The sequence below is a fragment of the Pelodiscus sinensis genome, chromosome 27, assembly GCF_052426305.1.
Source record: "Pelodiscus sinensis isolate ZL-2025 chromosome 27, ASM5242630v1, whole genome shotgun sequence".
NCBI lineage: Eukaryota > Metazoa > Chordata > Testudines > Trionychidae > Pelodiscus > Pelodiscus sinensis.
The window spans coordinates 16,809,605-16,818,326 of record NC_143078.1 but is presented as its reverse complement, the minus strand read 5'-3'; the positions used below and the strand labels follow the sequence as shown (position 1 = coordinate 16,818,326).

Below are 8,722 nucleotides of genomic sequence, written 5' to 3'. Positions count from 1 at the left end.
ACCCCACTTCTAGTGCAGGCCTTGCAGTGCATCGCTGCCACATCCCAGATCTAAGATTCAGCACCTAGTTATCCATGATTTCTCTCTACCGATCACTGAACAAGACAAGGATTTGCAACATAATCTAATCAGCTCTACCTTTCAACAGTACAGAGAAAAGTATCAAATAATGCATAGGACGCACTAGCAAGACCCTGCACTACCAAACATAAACACTCATTCCCACATTCTCTCTCCTGTCCAACTCTTTAGTATCCCTGTCCCTGCATAACAAGTGAGACTCAGTGATCCCCTCAAATCAGGGCAGGCTAAGTATGGTTCTGCAACCTTTACTTCTATAATGAGGGTAACAGCATTTCATTAGATCTGCATTCAATAAAGTGATTTGTAACCCAACCCTAGCCAAAACTTTGGCAAAGCAGCTTCATCACGCTGTGTGCCTAGGAAAAGTAGGTGTGTTTATGCAAATACAGTCCCCTCCTGAAATCTTTTCATGTTGGCTCATTGCTAGAGGTTAGAGGAAAGCTCATTCAGACTTTGCTTATACAGGTAATCTTTGTCCTGTGTGTGCTGGATGGATCCCATTACAGGTCACATTCTTGAATATCATCCTAGGGCAGTGGTGGGACTGAGGAAATCCATGACCCCTTCCCACCCCTGGCCAGTTGCAGATTTCTTCTGTTCAGAGACTGCTGTCACTGTCAGCTGAGCTGGGATATTTCTGCCTGCCGGGGGTGCTGCTGTGCTCCTGGGAAGCTGTCAACACCGGTGCTGCTACCAGCCCCGGGGGCGCTCTGATCAGCGGTGCCGTGGCATGCAGTGTTGATGTTGGCACCGAGGTAGCTCCAGAAGGTGGTGCTTTTGCCCACAGCTGGAGCATTGCAAACCCCGGTGCCAATGCCTGCACTGGGGCTACTTTGTGCGCAGGCGCCTGCACTTGTCTTGGGGGCACTCCAGTCGCTGGGAACGCTCCCAGCAGCGGTGCCGTTGCCTGCACCGGAGGCATTTCAACGCCCGCTGCCACTGCCACCCTTCGGGGCGTCTGCAAGGGAGGTGTCGAATCCAGCGCTGTGTGCGCCGAGACAGCTCTTGCTGTTGCCGAACCTGGAGGCGCTGGGAGCCCCAGAGGGGCTAAAGTCAACGTCGGCGCCTGCACCAGGTTCAGTCTGCAAAATCGGCACCGATGCCATCTCCGTCGCGCTCAGAGTCGCTGGGGACGTTGCCATAACAATTGTGCTGGCGACAAAGGGACCTGTGGTTGGGAAGGCCAGTGCCCTGCTCAGTGCCGGGAGAGGGAACCCTGAATGTCAGCAGCCGCTAAGGCTATCAGGTCCCTCCGGGGTGGAGGGCTGCATATCCTGCAGGGTTCCTTCTGTCCCCAGTGCCGGTATGGCCTCGGTCTGGTCCCCATCTTGCCGTGACTGGCCATGGGACTTAGTAGCCGAGTGCCCCTCCTTAGGGCGCACCTTGCAGCTTGTTTTGTGAGGGGAACGGCCCCTCCGGTCCTTAGATCCCTTCCCCGAGGGAGATTGCGACCGGTGCCTGGAGGGCTTAGCCTTCGCCTTGGTCGGTGCAGAGGGAGCTTCCCGCTCCACAGAAGTGGCATCGTGCGCCGACTGACTGTCCTCCGGTGCGGGAGGCTGCAGGGAGGACTCCATTCATAATCTCTTCAAGCGAGAGTCCCTCTCGCGCCTTGACCTCGGTTTAAACCCCCTGCAGATCTTGCAGGTTTGGGTACAATGCGCCTCTCCCAGGCACTTGAAGCAGGAGACACGAGGCTCTCCGCAGGGCTTAGGTTTGAGGCAGGACTGGCAGGGTTTAAAACCCTGTGGTCCTGGCATCCCCTCCCCAGCCGGGGAGGGGGAAGGTAACTAGTGTCCAACTATTTACAGGGCAACTACTGAAATTAACGCTATTTACAAACACAGTAACGACTATCTAAGGGAAGACAAAGTCTAAGGCTCCACCTGCCGCACAGGCGGGAAGGAGGAACTGAGGGGCTGGAGGGGCCAGCAGGGGTGTATATGCGCTGTTATACTGGCGCCACTCAGGGGGCTCCCTGCTGGCCCTAAGGGTACTGCGAGATCCGTGCACGCGGCCCGCACACACCTAATTGGACTGGACACGAGCAAGCCGAAGAACTACAGTTACGAGGTAAGTAACCTCTTTCTTCTGTTCAGAGACTGCTGTCGCTGTCAGCTGAGCTGGGATAGTTCTGCCTGCCCGGGGTGCTGCTGTGCTCCTGCAGAGATGGAGTGTCACTCACGCCCATGATGTCCTGACTCTCCGTTCTGGCAGGCTGGGCAGCCCCACTTGGCTGGAACGATGAATCTTTCTGGAGTCTGGGAGACAGGAATTAAAGACACAACCAGAGAACGTAAAGCCCCATTCAATTATATTAATTCCTCCCCAGCACAAACCTTCCCTGCATGTTGTAAGTACCAGGCTATAGTCATGCAAAGAGACTGTCCAAAATAAGGGCCTCTCTTATGCCAGATATTATCCAACAAATAGTCTGATAGCACTTTAAAGACTAACAAACTATGTTTAAAGTACTATTTGTTGTTTAAGTTTTTCCTGTTACAGACTAACTCGGCTACCCCTCTGAAAATATTCTCCAGCCCCTATTCAAGATCAGGGACCCTTTGTGCTGGATGCTGCACAGACTCCAACCTAGGCTATGGTTCCCATTGGTCCGGGCACACTGTGGACAATGAGTAAGTACTCAGAGGCATAAAGAGCTGCATAAGGTCTCTGGAAGAGGAAAGAACAGAACCCAAGTGTCCTGAGCCCATGTGTGAGAGGTGTGGTACATCATCAGTGTGGGAAACAGGTGGCAACCTTTTCTCCTGTAAGCAAGGGGGAAAGAGACAGAACCTGAACAGGCTCACCCTGGAACCCTACTTGTATGTGGAGGGAATAGCAAAGCCACACACAGTGCCCAGTCAATCTGTGGAACTCCTTGCCAGAGGATGTGAAGACAAGCACTTTAATATGGTTCAAAAAAGAGCTAGATAAGTTTATGGATGTTAGGTCCATCAATGGCTATTAGCAAGAGTGGGTGGGAATGGTGTCCCTAGCCTCTGTTTGTAGATGGATGACAGGAGAGGGACCATATGAGGATTACCTGTTGTGTTCGCTCCCTCTGGGGCACTTGGTGCTGGCCACTGTCGGCAGACAGGATACTGGGTTAAATGGACCTTTGGTCTGACCCAGTATGAACGCTCTTAAGTTCTTATGCCACATTACCAGGGAATTCAGTTTGGTTTCCAGCTCTGAAAGCTACTTCCTGCAGAACTGCATCCTGCAGCCCTTCCTTCCAGCTCCCTGTAGCCCTGCATCCCCTACAGCCACCTGCCATCCTACTACATGTAGCATGAAGCTTCCTATTCAGCCCCCATCCCTCTCCTTGAACCATGGTGCCCCCTGACACTCCGTCCCACTCCCTGAAGAACAGCTCCCCATATGGAGCCTCACTGTGATACAGCACAGTGCCTGCTACTGAGCACCCTGCCCCGCTCTCAGTGCCCCTTTCTGCTCCAAGCGACACAGGACCTCTTGCTTGCTTTATGGATGTCTCCCATCCCATCCAGCCCCACCGGGCCTGTATGGTGCAGGCACCATCTTAGATCCTGTGGCAGTTCAGGCCTCTCACCTGTGCTTGGCTGAGGCAGCCCGGTCCCGCTGCCGGCGGTTCTTGAACCAGTTCCCCACCTGAGTAGGGGTGAGGCCAGTAGCATGGGCCAGCTGGCGCTTGTGGGAGGGGTTGGGGTAGGGGTCCTGCAGGTACCATTCCCGCAGCAGGTTCCGTGTCTTCTCCTGTGGACAGAGAGAGGGGGAATGGGACAGTTATCAACAGAGGGATCAGCTCAGCAGGGAGACCCATAGGCCCCACCCTGATTAGCCTCCCCATGGTTCCATACAGAGCATTCACCACCATGATGGACAGAAGCATCACTGTAGTCTATTCCCAGGGCAGTGGTTGGGGGGGAAAGGATTATCCCCTCCTGTCTGTCCCACCACAGGAGGGGGTGGGATTGTCCCTACAGAACATTTCTCTGGGAGGGGTACAGTTGTCCCCAACTGTCTGTTCCCTGAGGAAGGTGAATCATCGCCCAGACTTTCATGGGGACAGGAATTGACCCCACAGTTTATTTTCTTACTTAGAGGCTGCTATCATTATCCTCTCTCTCTCTCCTGCCCTACCCCCAATGCCTTGCTCACCTTGAAGCTGCTGGCCTTGTGCTGCATGTTGCTCTTCGGGAAGGTGGAGGATTGTCTCCTGCATGATGAGTGCTGGTCCAGACCCCCCAGGGTTCCTTGGGCCCCATAGGGTGAGGCCTGGCTGCAATTGGGTACCAAAAGAACTGAGGTGTGGGAGCCCAGCAGCTTGGGACAGGCTGGCACCCAAGGAGAGGCCAGGTGGCACCTGAAAGTAAGGGCAGGTGGCAGGGCCCAGAGGAACCGTGCCAGACGCTCAAACTCCCCACTCTTCTGCAGGGCCTCGCAGACTCGGGCTACCTGCCCTGGGGGGAAGAGTGAAAGTGGTAGTGGCATCAGGGCACAGGGTGAATGGGGTGAGGACAGAGAATGGTGTAAGGTTGAATATGGGATGGAGAGATAGAGGGCAGGGGTGTATAGAAGAAGAATGGGGGAACAGGGCAGGGGATCAGATTGAGTGGGGTATGGGAGTGTGAGGAGGGGCTGCACATGGGACTGGGGTGTGGATACAAGATGGAAGGAGGATGGAACAGGGGACTTTGGTGCCAGGTATGGGGTGGAGAAAAGAGGGAGCAGGGGCCTGAGATGGAACGGGGATGGGACAGGTTTGTATGGAGCTGGAATGGTAGGTATTTAAGAGGGAATCAGTATGGGACAAAGGGTTCTGGGGCTGGGACTGACGGACAGGGCAAGGTGTTGGGTCAGGGCTATGGGAGAGGCCTATAGGAGGCAGCCAAAGGGAACTGGACAAACTTGAGGATGGGAGAGAGAAATTACAGAAATTATGTTAATACCACTACCCAGTAACTAGGCAGAACATTGCATCAGGCCCTCCCCTCCCACCACCTTGCTCAGCCATATGTGATGGCAAGAGACCAGCACATGAGATGAACACAGAGTGATAGGACTGTGGCAAGCCTGTGAACATGGCAGCATCTATCTATAGATCTGTCTCGACCAGGAGCACTTTTAGATTAGAACAAAGTAGTAAACTGGACTGTAATTTGTTGTTTTATTAAAAAAATTTCTATCCTAATCTCACATCCCATGAGATACAATCTGGAAAGAAGATACCACAGTCAAAATCTAAAATAAAAGCAAACCATCCCATTTCTAAGTTAAGAAATTCCTAATTACATTTTGAAAAAAAGTGGATCCAGTGGGAAATCTTTAACTTAAAAAATTTGAATTATAGTGCAGAAAAAAATGTGGGATTCAATACTAACACTAACAAATAATAATAAAGGGGTTTTTTTGAGTTGTCAAACTTGTTTCCAAAAATGAGAAAAATAGAGGGAAGTTGGGTGTTTGTCAATAGATATGTGGCATATCTATTTGCATCCACAAAAGCTCATGATCCCATCTACATGTTTTGTTAGTCTTTAAGGTGCTACTAGGACTATTTGTTGTTTTTTAAGTTTTTCCTGTCAATAGACAGACAGCCTAGCATGGTGGATACCAACTAGAATTTTATCAAACCAATTGCCCCTCTACATTCAGATCAGATGAAAAATCTTTTAAAAGGATGCAAGAAGATCTTTGCTGGAAAAATTCACCTGGCATAAAATAGTATCTTAAGAAGGATATCCCTAATATAGAGCTATATGTTTATCCAATTGGGGATCACACTGTCTTGTGTCGCTACCCACTTTCTCTTTCCTTGTCTATTTTCTGTCTTTCTAGCTCCTTATCAGGCTAAGAAAGTTCCTGTCCCTCCATTATAAGATAAAAACACTTTTGCAGTCTGTCAAAAATAGTTTAAGAAATCTGATTGTTAGTTGAGCTCCCTTTATTTTCTCAGGAGATCCAACATGTACTGCGACTCTTAATCCTAGCATGTTGCAAAATGTAATCCAAATCATGAACCACACGCCTGCTGGCTTTTTTTAAGCAAAGGCGTTTTATTTCTGAAATAGAATGATACCGATCTGCCGGCTTCCCAGCGCTGTTTGCATCGGAACCTCAGGGCATATCCGACTCCCTTCCACCCCCAAGTGCTGCAATGCAGAGCAGAGGGGTTAATTGCAGTCAGTAAGCTCCGCAGTTACCTGAGGCCGCTGGCGAGTGTCCCACGCCCCAGAGCTGCGAGCGGCCGGGCGTTTCTGTACCCCGTGCCTGCAGGCTTGGCCCAGGAGCTGCGGGGAGCGAGCCTGAGTCAGCCCCGAACGGGAATCACCGGACTCCTGGCGCTCGGCTGGGACACGGAGCGAGGAATAATCCTCACAGCGGCGTGGCCACCTGCCTCTGCTTCTCTCTAATTAGTACGTGAAACTTCACTGCTCCCCCTGCCTGCTCTCCCGCCCAGCCCGCCTCCCTCGGTCCTGCTCCCACCCTGCTTCCCTCCCATTCCCTGCCCTGCCTAGCTCCCACTCCCCCTGCCCCTCTGTTCCCACTCCCCGTCCAACCCCCCTCTGCTCCACCCAACCCTACTCCCCTGTCCAGCCCCCACATTACTCACCTCCCTCTGCCCCACCCCACCCTGCTCTCCTCCCCCTGCCCCCACTTCACCTGCCCAGCACCCCCACCTCACGCTCTCTCTGTTCTGCCCACCCTACCCAATCCCCACCCTGCTTATTTACCCCTCCCCCTGCCCAACCCCTACCTTACTCAGTCACCCTCTGCTCACCTCCCCCGCCCCACTCCTCTGTTCACCTCCCCTTCCCCAGACCCCACCCTGCTCACCTCCCCCAGCTCACTTACTTCTGCACCACTACCCCTCTGCTCACCTCCCATTGCTCATTTACCCCTTCCCACTCCTCCACCACAAAGCCACCATTTGCCAAGGTCACATCTCCCTTTCCTGTCACAGCACAGAGTCCAAACAGCAGCAGGGAAATGATATTTGGTGTGTGTTTGACATTGATGCAGCCACTAGCCAAAAGTACAAGTGGGTTAAAAATGTTGAAAGTTTATGAAGGACTTGCCCTTCAGTGGTTATTAGCTATGATGACCAGGGACACAACCTCATGCTCTGCATGCCCCTAAATCTTTGCCTGGGACTAGACCAGATGGATCACTTCGTAAATTGCCGTGTTTCATTCGCTCCTTCTGAAGCAGCTGGCACCAGCCACTTTTGGAAGGCAGGACACGGGGTTTGATGAGCCCTGTTGGTCTGATTCAGGGTTATTCTTCTGTTCAGTGCTGGAATCCTGTATCCAGTTCCAGTGCCCAGAGGCCAGGAGGCTATTGATAAACTAGAGAGGGTTAAGAGAAGAGCCATCAGATTGATTAGAAAAGACACACTGTGCCTTACTGTGCCTGGCTGAAGGAGCTCAATCTAATTAGCATAACTGAAAGAAGGTTAGTGGGTGACTTGATCACAATACCTACATGGAGAACAGAAATGCATCTAGGTCTCGTCAGTCCAGCAGACAAAGGTATAACCAGGGCCAGTGGCTGAAAATGAAACTAGACACATTCAGCTAGAAGCAATGTACATGTTTGTAACAGTGAAGGTAATTAGGTGGATTTCCAGCACCAGCTACTTTAAAATCCCGACTGGCTGGTTTTGGTTTTTTTAAAATGATCTGTAGTTTGAACAGGAATTAATGCCAAGAAAGTCCTGTGGCCTGCATTATGCAGGTGGTCAGACCAGATCATCGCAGTAGTCTCTTCTGGCCCTAGAGTGTGTGCCCTGCAGATTAAGCATGTAACTAGGTGCTGGTTAGAACCCCTCTTGCTCTCTGAGTTGTGGAAGGGATGCTTTGGGCCCTAGCCATGTGCCCCTGGCTCAGCAAAGTGTCTGCACTGGGGCTTTGCTGGCCAGTGCTGTTAGGAGTCAGAGCCAAGCAGCAGCTGTGTTAAATAGCCTTTCCCAGGTTCAGAGCCATAAGCTGCTTGCAGCCAAGCAGGAATTGATGAGCCTTAAGGGATTAGGGTGACAACAGCCTCCATGGTCAGCCACTTAGCATTCCTGCACTATGTTCAATACCACCTGGCTCCCTGGCTGAGCTGCCAGGCCTGGCTGAGAGAAGTCCCAGCCCAGGCAGTGGGGGGTGAGGGCTTAGGGAACAGCTCACCCCCACCCCAAGCAGAAAAGAGCCTCAGGAGCCATGAGTGCCAACACCCAGCCCTGCTCTACCCACTAGAACCCACTTCCCTCGCAGTGCTGGGGACAGAACCCTGGGACCCAACGTCTCACATTAGGCCAAGGGCACTTGCCTATAGTTGCTGGGCTCCAGTACCTGCAGGCAGGGCCATCCTGAGGGGAATGTGGGGCTTAGGGCAATACCCCCTAGGTGCAGAGCCTGGAGCAACCCCAGCTCCCCTCACTGCAGGCCCCCACCCTGCCCCTGCTCTACCCCTTCCCCAAGCCCTGCCCCACCTCTTTGCCCCCTCCTCCAAGCAATGCAGCCTGGGGAAATACAGGGGCCTGGTGCAGTGGCAAAAGCAGGGGTCGCCCTCCGCCCATACTTACCATGGAGGCAGGAGAGCTGGAGTGCCCCATCAGCCTGCTCAGCTCCACCCTCTCCCAGCCTGCTGTGCCCTACTTCTCTGCAGA

The 8,722-nt window shown here is 52.6% G+C and overlaps 1 pseudogene across 1 annotated transcript; it reads right to left on the bottom strand.

Moving 5' to 3' along the window:
* Positions 1-414: 414 nt before the first annotated feature.
* LOC149521404 (homeobox protein SIX6-like) lies at positions 415-5,247 on the bottom strand (annotated as a pseudogene). Its single transcript, XR_016347929.1, has 5 exons — positions 4,225-5,247; positions 3,656-3,819; positions 2,178-2,342; positions 1,105-1,275; positions 415-678 (listed from the first exon to the last, which is right to left on the bottom strand). The product of XR_016347929.1 is annotated as a homeobox protein SIX6-like (transcript).
* Positions 5,248-8,722: the final 3,475 nt, after the last annotated feature.